The sequence below is a fragment of the Podarcis gaigeae genome, assembly GCF_964106915.1.
Source record: "Podarcis gaigeae genome assembly, chromosome: 5".
Classification (NCBI taxonomy): Eukaryota; Metazoa; Chordata; class Lepidosauria; order Squamata; family Lacertidae; genus Podarcis; species Podarcis gaigeae.
Window position 1 is genome coordinate 60982469 of NC_139681.1, and position 15261 is coordinate 60997729.

At 41.2% G+C, this 15261-nt stretch overlaps 1 protein-coding gene and 1 long non-coding RNA gene across 2 annotated transcripts in view; both read left to right on the forward strand.

The window, feature by feature from the left end:
* LOC310845901 overlaps positions 1–14030 on the forward strand; it is a 61383-nt gene extending 47353 nt beyond the window's left edge. Inside the window, exons 2-3 of the long non-coding RNA XR_014565040.1 lie at positions 6856–7024; positions 12917–14030. This is a non-coding gene — a long non-coding RNA (uncharacterized lncRNA). The remainder of the gene's footprint in view (positions 1–6855; positions 7025–12916) is intronic.
* HS6ST1 (heparan sulfate 6-O-sulfotransferase 1) overlaps positions 1–15261 on the forward strand; it is a 184321-nt gene that overhangs the window by 108675 nt on the left and 60385 nt on the right. The window lies entirely within an intron of this gene.

A 15261-nucleotide genomic window follows, 5' to 3' on the forward strand; every position in this document is an offset into this window, starting at 1 on the left:
GAGTTTGGATACCAGGGACGCAGGTGGCGCTGTGGGTTAAAGCCTCAGCGCCTAGGACTTGCCGGTCAAAAGGTCGGCGGTTCGAATCCCTGCGGCGGGGTGCGCTCCCGCTGCTCGGTCCCAGCGCCTGCCAACCTAGCAGTTCGAAAGCACCTCCGGGTGCAAGTAGATAAATAGGGACCGCTTTCTAGCGGGAAGGTAAACGGCGTTTCCGTGTGCGGCTCTGGCTCGCCAGAGCAGCGATGTCACGCTGGCCACGTGACCCGGAAGTGTCTCCGGACAGCGCTGGCCCCTGGCCTCTTGAGTGAGATGGGCGCACAACCCCAGAGTCTGTCAAGACTGGCCCGTACGGGCAGGGGTACCTTTACCTTTACCAGGATACAGCTCAGCTAGACCTGCACTGTCTGGGATGCTGCAAACAGATGCCCTCCAGATGTTATTAGACTCCCAACTCTCACCAGCCTCATCCAGCATGGCCAATGTACAAGAACGTTGAGAACTATAGCCCTGCAGCATGGATTCCCCACCCCTTCTCTGAAGGAACTTGCTCACCTTGAAAGTAAGTCAGAAAAGTTTTCAAGAGCAGACTCAATAGCTTGCAAGGTTATGGTGCCCTCAAGATGGCTAAGGCTGGTGGGAGGTGAAGTCCAACAACATCTGGAAAGTACCATGTTGGCGACTGTAGCATGAGATTAGCTGAGATCTTCATCATTTTTGCACTCTTTTCTGCACCTGTCTTTTTCCCCCTTGTGTGCTATTTTAGATTTTAACCCAGCAGATAGGGACTGTCTTGTTTTGATTGCATGTAAACTGCTCTGGGAGCCTTTGTGGTTGAAGAGCGGGGCACAAATGCTCCAAACAAATAAATACAGTGGTACCTTGGGTTACAGACGCTTCAGGTTACAGACTCCGCTAACCCAGAAATAGTACCTCGGGTTAAGAACTTTGCTTTAGGATGAGAACAGAAATCGTGCGGCGGCAGCGGGAGGCCCCATTAGCTAAAGTGGTGCTTCAGGTTAAGAACAGTTTCGGGTTAAGAATGGACCTCTGGAACGAATTAAGTTCTTAACCCAAGGTACGACTGTAACTAATATATATACAATATAAATATTGTTCTTCTTCCCCCACTATCCTCTACCCTTATAATCTGCTACAGCCTTAATGCCTCAAGCCTCCATCTTGCTTTCTGCTTCCAAGTCCTTGAAGACAAATACAGAAGCCTGCACAGATTCCAAAACTATACAAATCTTCCCAGATGCGCCCCCCTCCCCCCCCCCCCCGCTTATTTTGCTGAGGGTCAGCTATTAGTATTTTATCAATATTGTTGTTTTACCAAACATGCCTTTCCGGTTTGGGTTTAATAAAGACTCTGATATAAAAGGATTTGATTCTATTCTTGTTAGGAATAAATAAAGATTAGATCTAGTTTTCAGCAGGTTCACTTTTGGATCCCAATGAAACGATGTCAATCAAGACATGCTTGAAGGAGTAGGGTAGGGACAGATATTGCAGATTAGGAGGAGGTCCTGACCTACGCCAGCTTCAAGCAGTTTGGCCCTTAGTTTCTCCCATAAACACAATCCTGATAGTCTCTTTGAGTAAACCTATTTTCCTGTTTGAGTTCTGGATAAATAATATTAATAATAATAATTTATTATTTATACCCCGCCCATCTGGCTGGGCTTCCCCAGCCACTCTGGGCAGCTTCCAAAAAAATATTAAAATACTGTAGTACATCAAACATTAAAAGCTTCCCTAAACAGGGCTGCCTTCAGCTCTCACTAGAAAGAGCATTGTTACAGTTGGGGAGTGCAATCTTAATGTGAAACAGACATAGATGTTAATGTAAATGTGAAGGCTTTTTTTACAGGCTAGATGAGAGGTGGGGAATCTGTTTCCTTCCCTAAAAGAAATGTTGTTTGGAGCGTAACAAGTTCCTTATATCTGGGCTCAATCAAAGAGTTAGTGGTGGCTTAACTATATGTTACTATAAGTTATTGGAGGAGGTACCAAATGAGAGAAGTTTAGAATAACAATGATTGTATCTTGCTCTACCAATGCTTTTATTACAGAAGAGAAAGTTAAATTGGGAATTACGATCCTTAAATAGAATGAATCTAAATGAGACTTTCCATTTTAAATTTGCTTCTCCTTTTAAAAATACTGTTTTATTTGAAAAATTGAGGTACATTTACACAGCATCTTCCTTAATATTACCTAGGTTTATTACATGCTAATGGGCCACTTTGTCCTGCTTATAAGACTGCTACAGTTGGGCCCATTCATTGTCAGCTCACAAGACACAATTATAGCTCTCTTGCTTGGCAAAAGCCTATCTGGCTCATGTAAACCATTGCAAAACTTGTTTTTAATATGTAATGGACTAGCAGTTAACTAGTGGCTTTTTGAAATTCAGTAAAAACTCAATAGCCAATTTGGGTTTGAATGAGACAAAGAGTTATGTCATTATATTTGTGCATTTTCATAATTTGATAGACAGTTTTAAGATTGTACTCAAGTCTCCAGATGGACTGTATTATTTAGAATTCTGTTGGGTTGTTGTTTTTTCTGAGAAAACTGAACTTCCAATAATACCACATTGCATTTCAACCAAGGCTTTTATTTCCTGGTTAAAAATGTACAAGATTGAAAATTGAGGGCTTTGCATTTGAAACTTGATTGCATTAGCTGTGGATGATAATTTATTACAGAGTCTCAATGCAGACATCACACCAAGGCAACTGGTTGGTATTATGTTCAAGTTGACAAACGGTGATTTGCTGTCAAACCAGAATCTGAAACCATGATTTAAAGTGCAAACTGTAGCCTGTCTATGCATGGTTTGGTATTGGGTTTCTATTGAGTAATTATAAATATGGCCCTAGAGACCAAAGTGTTGAATGGGAAAAAAGTGAAAGCAGATCAGAAACTCTCCATGTGTGTGCAGTGTGCGCGCGCACACAAATGGGACTGTGCACCAGCCCCCCTGACATTTTCCCCACATTAACTCCTTAGATCAGTGTTCACCAACTGATGAACCAAACCAGCTTTTTTAGACTAGTGGGCACATTTGAATCTTGAATGAATACTGGAGGCACCAGCCATAACATGGCTGCCATGTCGCTGTTTGATTATAAAATAACTGTTCTAAATTAATACATTGAATGTAGAACTTAATGTCGAGGACAGAACATAGTACCAAGAGTGAAGTACATTATGTGAAGATAAAGTAAAGGTAAAGGGGCCCCTGACCATTAGGTCCAGTCATGACCGACTCTGGGGTTGCGGCGCTCATCTTGCTTTATTGGCCGAGGGAGCCGGCGTTTGTCCGCAGACAGCTTCCGGGTCATGTGGCCAGCATGACTAAGCTGCTTCTGGCAAACCAGAAACCATTTACCTTCCCGCCGGAGCAGTACCTATTTATCTACTTGCACTTTGACGTGTTTTCGAACTACTAGGTGGGCAGGAGCAGGGACCGAGCAACGGGAGCTCACCCCATCGCAGGGATTTGAACAGCCAACCTTCTGATCGGCAAGTCCTAGGCTCTGTGGTTTAACCCACAGCGCTACCCGGATACTATGGAGTATTTGAGGGATCAGCATCCTTTATCTCTTTCACAAGAGGCAGCTGAAGAATTGAAGAGAGAGGAGTTTTGAGTACAGCTAGAAAGGGAGAGACACTATATGGGGGAGCCGGGTGCTGTTTTGAACCATGGCCAAAGTCTAAGTAGAGCAGCAGCAGAGAAACACTGAAAGGAAAATGATGGTTTTAAACAGCAGAGATTTGAGTAAAGCAGGGGTAGGCAGACACTGAGGGTCTGGTTTGAAAGAAACATCAGCTTTAACAAGGAGAAATAACAGAGCTATAGAGATGAGTACAACACAGAGGCTCACAAGTTAACAGCATTTGCAAGCTCTCTCCTCTCCTTTAATCCTAATTTTTGACAAAAAGAAGTTGAACAGAAAACGACAAATCTCTTTTTAAATATGTTTAAATTTGTTGGTATGCATTTGTCCAGTGCTTTTTTTCTAAAAGAATGTTTAGGGGTACTCTCATTTTTCTACTCATATTGAAATACTGCCCTTCAATGAGGCCAAACCTAGATTGACAAAAATGTTTAGGAGTATGCGTCCCACCAGAAAAAAAGCACTGCATTTATCACGTTCACAGAAGTATCCAGTATAACAGAATTTTGTATTGTGTCCCCACATAAAGATAGGCTGGGAAAAATACAGCCTGCATTGGCTCCATATTGTACTTTGCAGGTGTAGTAAACAGAGGAGAGCCCAATATGCTGAAAAGAGGGATCTGGCACACCTATTTACAGCAGACAGCTAGCTGTGCACTTCTGTCTGTGGGCTCACGCATGAGACTTTTAGAGTATTAGAATACTGTAAAAAATGTTCATTGAAGCAAGATCTAAATAATGTTTTACATTTAAAATTAAAGATGGCTTTTGGTGTAAGCAGCTGGGAAGTGCAAGAAGGGGAAGGTAAAGTAAGAGAGAAGTAATGGAACGACACTCCTTAAAGATGCATTAAAATTTGGGGGTTCTAAAGTAGGCTTATAGATGAGTCTGCAGAACTGGGACAAAGTCTGCTCAGCATCCACAGATGGGCCTTGGCTTTCACTATTATCTGCTTGAGATCACAAAAGGGGAGTTTAAGGTGATTCTCTCTCCCAGCTCCCTTCCACATTTGCATTGAGTGAAACCTATTGTTCGTTGCCACTTCCACAAAGAGAGGAGGATGGGTAAGAGATGCAAACAGCCTGTTCCTATTCCTGGTAGCTTTGGGGATCAGACAGGCAGCACTGGATTCTTCTACTCTACCTCTGCCAGGCAGGGTGTTAATGTGGCGTGAAAGCAGTTTAAAGCCTTGGGCCTCTCTTGGAGCCAGCAGGGTGTCCGAGGCAGGCCCACATCCCCAGTGGGTGGCTGTCAGTGGCAGTGCGCTCTGTTAGGCAGAAATTTATTAGTATTATCCCCCCCCCCTTTTTTTTTTGTTAGAGCAGCAAGGAGTGTAAGTGACAGCTGTATTAAGAACCACAGTGCCTCCGAATGGGATCAGAAGCCATCTGCACAGAGGTTCTTGACAAAAAGCCTTTTCAAAGTGCTTAGTCGCGTCTTAAGAAATGGGGAGGAGAAAAAAAGGAAGGAAAATTAAGGGGTGCCTGCTGTTTCTGCAGATTTTTAGCCTCCTCCTTTTTATTATTATTTGCCTGTTTGCTTCAGACAGTCCTCATTCTTTTCTGCCCCTCCAACAATGTGGAGAACTCTCTAATTCAGATCCCAAAGCCCAGTCAGAGGAATGACCTCTCCTCTCCCTCCTGTGGTTTACTGTCTCCCCGTATCTGTTTTCCCAAATGGTTGAGAGTGGCAGCTTGGATTTTTCTTCTTCTTTTTTAAGGAGACATAAATTCAAGACTCGCACTGCAGCACCTGGCTTTGCAACGGGTGCTGCTATCAGGCGGGCCAGAAACATTTTAAGAAGCCAAAATCTCTTTGTTCTTTTTAATCTCCCCTTCCCCCTGCCTGTCCTTCAAGCTTCCTGGCATGTTCAGCTGCATGGCTTTGGTGAAAAATAATGCAAGCGGTTTTATCATTAACCTGCTCAGCTGCAAATCTTCCCACCCTTCCCCTGCAAATTCACACATATATTTGCATATGCAATAGGCTGTATTCTTCCATTCTACAGCAGCTTCCTATCTGGGGAGTTCCTTGTGAAGAGCTATATGGGAAATGAGACCTCTACAGATTAAATGTGCACAATTAGTTTCTTCATATTAGATAAGGTGGAAGTGGGTGTGCTGTGTTGCTTTTTTGTGCTACTTATAATTGAAACTGCCTGTTTTCACTTTGGCTGCTACATTAAGACTTCAGGGAGGGGGGTATTTAAGTATATCAGATCAGAATTTCTGCCAGTAGCTTTGGAAAGCCTCAAAGTACTCCTAAGCTTAATCCTTTATTTTCATGTTATCTTATCTTTCCTTGCAGTATGTTTATATTTATCTCCATTTTCTGGTATCTTACAGCTTCAGTGTTATTTTAAACATACATGTTTCTTTTAACTGTTTGTGGGATTTTCTAGTGATGCAGCATTACTGACCCACAGATGAATTATGGCTGATAGTGCATTTCTACATGTGGCAATAGCCACAAGCTTAGATGGATTTTTTAAAAAGCTTTTTTTGTGACCTATGGAAAGTTATCTGCATATGCTAAAATCACCCCATAATGTATGGGGTGCAAGTAAGAGAATGTGATAACTTATCCATGTCCAGAGATTTGCAGGCATCAGAAATGCTGAGTCCGGGATCATTAAATGGAAATAAATTCAGTTTGTTTCAATGTGTGCCTTTGTATCATGACCATAGTTACACATTCTTAAAAATGCACACAAGTATTTGAAGCGCATGCAATATAGTAGCCAAAAATCAATTGCCAAAGTAAGTTTATTTCATATATACACTCAGAGATCAAAATTCTGTTCCTATCTATAACAGTACAAGCATATATTGACCCCCTGCATAAAGATGCAGGAAGAAATTTATCTCTGTAAATATTTGTATGGGGTTTTTTTACCTTGAAAATGGTTCATCCTGAAATTATGGAGTAAGGAATGTGCATTCTTTTCAGATATATTCTCTTTACATGCTGTAGGCTGGGCCAGATTCAACATCTAGGCAACTTGGGTAGCTTCCTGGTGTCCAGGAAGGGAACCCAGATAAGCAACACTGGAGCCAGGCACTTTCATCCTACCTTCTTCCAGGATTCATGTAGAAAATCCATTATCATGCAAAGTGTCCAATGCTATCACAAAATTACCTACTGAATCTTGAACTCTCTTTGCCCAGAGCCCCTCTCCTTGGCTGCCAGGATGGCATTTGCAGGGGTTTAACTCAAAGTCCTGAGCATGAGCCACACAAATCCCTCCGAGCAGGGCCAACTGAGAATAGATAAGAAATCAGGAGTTTTCTTGCATGTTCTATATTTCAGAGCTGCAGGAGTGACACAATAATTAAGGTGAGTGACTTTCTCCCTCCAAGCATTCTATTTTTATAAAGCCTGAAAATTCTATTCCTCATAAGTGAGACTGACTGTCCTATCAGTAGGAAATGTGGCATAGAGAATCTACCTCATGAGGGGTATAATTTGATTAAATTTCAGAAAAGTCTCAGGAAAGACAGAGTTAAAGCAGTTTAAAAACTTTTCAGTTAAGGTTAAGTGGCTGCTGTACACCCACACAAAATATATCTGAAATTTCTCCCTTGGTTGGTTTAAATAATATTTGCAGAGAAACCAAGTATATTAAAAGAGTGTGACTTTAGCAGGTTTGATGTGAATCAGTTATGTATCATTAGCCTATGAGATTTCAAAGTTCCCATTTTAAACTGTTCATTAATTAGGTGCAGGAATTACAACTCATGCCTATTTAGCAGATTGAAACTTCTCTGTTGGAACCCACATCCAAAAAAAAACATTAAAAATTGCCTTCTCTGGAGTTAACAGTCTGCAGTGGCATGTTGCATTTGACATGCTCCTCTGTGTGTGTATGTGTGTCTTTGTGTGATTGTGAAGCAGACAGAAAGAAGAACTACCTCTTATTTGCAGTCTCTGGCTTGGCTCACTTCACTAATCTGCTCCATGCACCCATACTTCCCCTGGTTTTTCAGTTCCACTCTTACATCTGCAGACCAGAGGAATATTAAACCACTAAAGCATCATGCCCAAACAGGAAATAGTAACCCAGATATCTCTATCCCTAACACATGTGTTTGGGAACCTTTTCCAGCCCCAAAGCCACATTCTCTCATGGAGAACCTCCCAGAGGCTATGATACCACTAGCAAGGTAAGGGATATGACACTAACCTTTGGACAGTAGGCTAAATTCCAACCACACAAAGCCATAGTTTGCCAGTTTGAATGCAATTGCAAACTATGGTTTGCACTAAACAGAGTTGAAAGGAGCACATGAGCCTGAAGTGAGCTCACATAACTCCAACAGTGGTGTAGTAGTAGTATCTATGTACTGAGGAAGTTGTGGCGCGGAAAGAGGCAAGGAGTTTTCTCTCTCTCTCTCTCTCTCTCTCTCACACACACACACACACACACACACCATTTTTCCGTCCTTGCCAGATGCCAAAGGAGACAGTTAAAAAGCTGGTCTTCTTTCTCCTTTGTTGTAAATGCATCAAGGGAAAGAAAAGCCTGGTGGGAGACAGAGGGCTCTTGCATGTTCACAGCAACATAAACAGAGGATGAAAGGACTATTTTCCTTTGGGGCATAGAGTAGTTGTTGCTAGATTTCTAATAACTTGTAATCTCCAGTGTGCATGCACGTGTCCTAAGGGAGGCCATGGTATACAAGGACCAGAAAACCCTGTTGGCAGCCCAATTTATTTGCTCCTATTCTGTATATTACTGGAGCACTTCAACATTTAAGCCTTGTGTTTACAGCTTCTCACAGTACCATTTGAATTCAAAACAATCTCTAAAAGAGTGGTTTTATTTCCTTTATCTAATACTTCTCTTCTGGGATGTCTTGCTCTGTCGATGAATCTACTCAAGGGAGTTTAGAATAAATGAGTTGGGGAGCAGGGGGCGGGGAGAGATGCTGTCTCTTATGAGCTAAGCTCATTATTGCACTGCCTTTTTAGCCCCTTTAAATGCTAACATGCTTGTATTCCTTCTCACAATTTAGGCTTGCCATATGTCAGGGGGCAAAAGGTCAGAGAAAACCCGGATGTATGGCAACGTGGTGGAAAAAGCAGCGGAAACAGCTCAAAAAGATTAAACTCACTATTTTGGGGTTAGGTTACTCCTCCCAACCCCAACCCCCAAATATTTATAGTTTCCTAAAAGACAACTTTGTGGGTGTCAGGAATTTTACTTTTTGAAATATGGCAACCCTATCACAATTATCAGACATGAGATGTACTCCTAAAATGATAATATAATCCATATAGTTAATTGCTGTGATTGTTTGAAGGAATAGAGGAGGCAGAAGGAATAGTTTGTTAATAGGGCTGAGTTGCTGTAATGCTTTTTATAGAAACCAGTATTATTATTATTATTATTGGGAAGAGCTTACCAAACCGAGACTTCTTCCTTTGGAACAGAGGCTCTCAACCTAAGCCTTCTAGGGTTCAAACTTTATGGAAGCAGAGATGGGCAAGCAGAATGTATGCAAGGTATAATTCCCAATTGACTGTATTCATACTTAGGCAGAGAACCATTCTTTAGCTTGAATTTTACATCTATACATTCTACTGCAGGCAGGCACCTCCAGAAAGATGCATGTCACCATAGTAATTCATCTCTGTTTAGGGCAGATATATGGGCCTCCTCCCTGCTTGAAGCCTGGTGTCCATTAAAGAACTGCATGTCCAACTCACGATTAGCTGAAGTTCAGAATGTCCAACTGTGAGTCAATCGAAAGTTTCCCTCCCAGTTCAGAGCTGTTGTTCTGTAACAATTTTGGTAAAAGACACACAGAGGTTTTCAGTTATACCCTCCTTAGTCCTGCAGTTAATATGTCAATGCAGTAGTACCAGGTCCATAGTGGGATGCTGCTGTTGCACCATTCTAGTTTCCAGAAAAGGAGGGGGAGAGAAACAGACCGACAGACAGACGGAGTGCATCTCTCTGCAACAACATTGGGGGGGGTGGATTTGGGGGAAAGACAGTTGGAGTGGACATGGGAGGGAAGACTAGCTGGCAGAAGTAACAGTGGTAGGCTACCCCCAGTACATCGCATTCAAAGGCAGTGCCCAAATTTGGAAAGGTGTGGGCCTCTCCAGCCTTTTGAATGAGGGGAATTCATATTCCAAATGTCCCATTCAAACTTCACCTCCAGCATTACTCTGCACACCATCCTTCTAACAGCTTGGTTTACGCAAAATGGCATCTGCTTTATCCAGACAGGCTATATCTCTTGATCAGAATCTCATAAAGCAGAAGAGTGACTCAGTATATGCATCAGATACTTCTTAGATAAAGAAGAATCTGTTCAGCATACAGTGTAGATTGTGGGAAGCATAAAGGAAGAGAATAAATAGCATATACTTCTAGGCAGGTGGGGGACAGTAGACTTAAGGTATTAGAAGTAGCTAGCAGAAAACCAGTAGCACATGATTGAATTACAAATCCAGGATTTTCACATTTGAAGGCCTGATAACACTATGTCATTACCCATTTTTGTCAGCATGGGGAGAATCCTTGTTCAAAACGAACTACCGTTCCAAATTTCCGTGGATTTTGGTGAACCCGAAAGAGCAGGAGGGGTTCAGGTAGACAGGTTAACTTAATTGATACATGCTACAAATCACCAAAGTTTTGTCTTACATCACATTTTCACAAAATGTAAGTCTGGCCAGAACTTATTGCTAAACCCCTGTTTGTCAGAAAGGAGTGGGATTGGAGGAATGAATGCTTATTTGTCCTCTCAGCAGCAGAAAGAAAAGTCTGGAGGTCAGGATTAAAGAGCCCAAAGGTGTCCCCCTCTAAATCTCCCATTAGCCTGATTCCTGAAAATCAGAGCTGAAAACTGAAAACAACAAAGTCTTGAAACATCCATTGCAAATAGCTCCTTAGGATGCTGTCAGCCCTCCATACATGCAAGCACAAATTAGAGAGAGAGAGAGAGAGAGAGAGAGAGAGAGAGAGAGAGAGAGAGAGAATATATATATGTGAGAAGGCAATGCTGTCGTCATTTGTGCATCAAACAGATTCACTTCAGACACAGACTCTAATCACAACGTGTATTGAAAAATACGGTCACATTTTTAAATTACATGGAAAGCAAATATTCCCTCAATTAATGTTGTCCTGTGAAGTAGCCATTAAAATGACAAATGCATTGAAAGGTCCTGCGTATAGGGAACAACTGATTTGATTTCTCACATCACACAAAAGCTTCCATACAATAGGCAGGGTGTTCCAAAGTGCAGATGCTGCCACACTAAACGGTTGAATTCTTACAAATGTGGACCGGGTGTTACGTGGCACCTGTAGTAGTGCAAATTCCGCCGACTGAAGCGGTCGAGTGGGCACAGGTGTGGTATGGCCCTTCCCCTTCATGTGAGAGACTTTAATAGCAATTCCCATATGAACTGCAAGATCTGATTACTACAATTATTTCTCCTTTTGCCTCTTTTACGGGAGATGGAGGAAGTACCATCTGTTTTGCTCTGAGACCATCGGTTCTTGTTAATTAAGACATGCTGCACTAGTCTCTTGTTATTCTCCAGATAAGGAACTGCCAGCTTTTGCTTTTCTTTGCAGATGTCTCTCTCTCCCCCCCCCCCCCCCCGCTGGGTTCCATCCATACTCAGGTGACAGGTGGAAAGTAGCCAGGTTCAGCCCCCAGTTTTTATAGTGGCTGAGCCACATAAACACGGATAAGGAAATTTCCTTCAATTAGAGCAGGGATGGAGAGAACCTGTTAATTCTTCAGGTATTCCTGGACTCCATCCCTGGCCATTGGCCATACAGCCTGGGATTAATGATGGAGTCCAATAAGACATGGAGGGCAACAGCTTCCCCATCCCTCATTCAGCAATACGCTTCTTTTCTTTTTTTACTCAACTTCCACTATTCTTTTTCCCTCCATGACCATCCTTCCATTTACCTTGTCAGCTGAGGGAATGTATATCATACCTGCAAATCTCACCCCACCCAACGCTGACTCTATTTTAAGGCACTTAGCAAGGTGTGACCCACATTGGCCCCAAGTCAAAGGGCTGGGTGCTGACAGGTTCCATGCACAAAGTAGGACTTCTGGTTTGCCTCCTTTCAGTAGCAACCCACTCAGCTACGCTGGTCCTTGGGAACAGGATCCAGTGTCATGTTGTTTTTTAAAAGTTTTGGGCACTTGCAGTGGGGATATCTCCACTCAGCCAGGAAGCGCCCTGGGTGACCTTAAGCCAGTCACTGCCTCTCAGTCCAACCTACCCCTCTTTTTATATATATAATAATATTAAGATTTCAAAAAAATAAGAAAAAAGTAATAAAACAAAAATTACAAAAAAACTGAAAAATTAAAAAAAATTAAAAACAAATCAATTTTTCCATAGCTTATCTTTCATTTACTTGTTTCCTTGACCTCCTCACACCTCCCTTTTTTATACTCTAGTTCAATTAGTTAATTCAGCAAATCCTTTCCATCTTTGTTTTTATCTTAATCATTTATCTTAATATGTTGTAACTTTGCATTCTCACCTGTTGACAACCCATTTTTACATACTCCTTTATAACATTACTGCTAAAACCACATAACTTCATTCCAGCATCCTTCTAACATTCCTTAATTTTGCAATGTTTCTGTAAATTAAACTTCTTCCAACCTTCTTCTACTCCAACCTACCTCTCATGGCTATTGTGGGGGATAAAACTGGGAGGCAAGGCATGTATGCCATCTTGAGGTCTGGGAAAGAGAGACATGATATAAATGAATAAATAAAATTGCCAGTTTCAGGGCACTTTTAGGAACACACAAACCTGGCCAATGCAACACAATAAAATGTTGTGAGAGGCCTTTAAAAACATAGCTTTGGTTCAAATATTAGCCTTCACGGGCTTGGAGATAAATTTACATTCAGGTTCAACATACAGTAACAGTGCTTGAAATGTCATCCGCTCTCTCCAGTGGACCTACTTTTTCTGTTGGTGGCTCCTATGTGGCTAGAATAATGTTTAAATGAACCAGCAAAGCAGTGATCAGCCAGGCAGCTCTCTACCATTTCCAGATGTTTGTTGTTTTGCTGGTTTTCAGAAAAAGAAACAGCATGAAACATATGTTATAAAATATATTTGCAAATATTACATAGAAATAAGTAACCCCTGGAACATTTGATTGCACAGGCTTAATTATTTGACAAATGTTTATGTGGGGTTTTTTATTATTATTATTTTAGGAAATTTAGAAGAAAATAATAGCCTTCCAAGAGAAGCTACCAAATCAGAACACAAGAGAAGTGTTTGTTTTAAACTTCTGTTTCACTGTGATACTTCAGTCTTTGTGATACATAATTTTTAATGTATAGGGATAGCTGTGGTGAGAGAGGAGTGGAAGACTATAAACAGCAATTGAATTTTTTTTTCTGGGAAAGGAGCGCAGATTGAGGGGGAGGATGTGTCAGAGATTAGTTGGTTCTTTGTGAGATGGATGATTGTTCAGACAGCTAATGGGGGGATGTGAGCTTGCGTAAGCTGCCTTCAGGCAGTATTAGGAAGGTGTTGAAATAATTGAGGTTCTTCTGAGTGGTTTACAGAGAAATTAATTAATTAGAGCAAATTTCAGGCATGCAGTCTTTGTTTGCCTAGGTCATTCTCTTCAGGGGTGTTACATAATATTCCATTCCAAAGTATTATTGTAGTCCCCTTCCTTCTAGATTTTTTAAATTATATTTTATTAAGGTGATTTCAGTTAAAAGAAATAAAGTGATACAGAAAAAAAGAAGGAAACATGAGAGGGGGAAGAATAACAACACAGTTGCATATAAAAGCGAAAATATGCAAAAAAGAAGAAGCACTATACAATATTCCCATACATTCGTGTATAAATTGGTATAGTGTTATTGTCCTAGTGATTATGTAAATGTTAATAGCCTACTACATTTTGTATAAACTCATTCCAAATGTCATCATATTTATCCATACAGTGTCTGTGCCTATGAACAGTCCATTCATAAATTACCAGTGACATCATATCGTCAACCCATTGATTGAAGGGTATCATATTTTTATTTTTCCAATTCCTCAATATGAATCTCTTGGCCACCATTAGGACATGGAAACTCCATTTCCGTTGTCCCATTGATAATTTCCATGTTGCAGGTATATACTGCAGTTCAATAAAATATTCTCTGCTGAAACATTTTAACTTTTTCTGCACGGCCATAGTTACACAGCCCAACACTTTCTCCCAAAACTTGTTAAGTAAAGAACACTGTACAGACATGTGTTTCAGAGAAGCATTGTCCTTGCCACATCTCCGACACTGAGCTATCTTAGCTAACCCTTTTTTATACAATCATAAAGGAATCCAATAAACTCTAAATATTATTTTCTGTTGTATTAGTCTTAGTTTTAAATCTAATGACACCTTAGGTATTGAAGCTAATTCATTTTCCCACTTTCTGGGTAATAATGAAAGTTCCAATTATTTATTCCAATCATCTCTTACAGTCCGCATATTGAACGTGTGTATTGTTAATACATCTCTATAAAAAGTAATTGCTGGCTTTTTTATTTTTGAATGAGTTGTCCGAATGCTGCAGTGTCTCAGGTATCTCAATCTACCTTCTAGATTGATGTGAGAGGGAAGAAGCAAATGGAGAGGAATGTCATGCTTTTTGCTTATGGCTTATTGTATCCATTTTTCAGTAAGAAATATCTTGCCTTAGCTTGCCAATTCGGTAAATGTGTTTCAAGCCAGATTTAGCTCTGAAGGAATTCAAAATAAGCTGCAACAATGTCTGTTTACTTATGTGCTTAGCCATACAGCCCCACTTGCCCCAAGGACTCTGTAGCACGTTAAGAGATCCTCTAAACTGAGCTAAAGGACATGCAACTGTGTGCCAGTGTTGGTGACGCAGTGGGTGCATCACTGCCTTCTAGTGATTCATCCACTCAAGGTCAGGGAGGAGGGCTTATCATCTGATTCAGCAGCATAGTGTAATATTCTAGCTCCTTATTCCACCACCTAACTTTCCACAAGAACTGAAAAAGCCACATTGCTATTTTAGACAGCTGCATTTCCATGTCACCTCCTTTTAGGTAGTTACAGTATTTGCTCTGCTCAGTTCCCACACTCATATATCTCTGCCACTTGTCTTCCTTGCTTGTATTCACTCCCTCTCCCCAGCAGCCTTGTTCCCATTCGAGAATAACTGGTCCAACAGCTCCGAAAAATATTCAGTCCCAGTCAGGTTGGAATTTTACTTTGAGAGATGCTCAGGTCCTGCTTTTGGGCATCCCATAGGCATCTGGGTGGCCACTGTGAAAACAGGATCCTGGACTAGATGAGCCATTTTCCTAATCCAGCATGCTTTACTTACATTCTTAGGATGATGGTTTTACTGTTAGCAGCCACGCTATCGATAGGGCAATCAAAACTGTTTGTCTTGCCCATTTCTGGTGCCCTCTAGGTTAGTCACCGCCATTCCTTCCCAGCTAAGAGAGATTGCTAAAGATTATCTTGCTGGCACTCTTCTGTTAAGAAATGGACTTTTTCACTTCCCTTGTTGCTTTGATTATA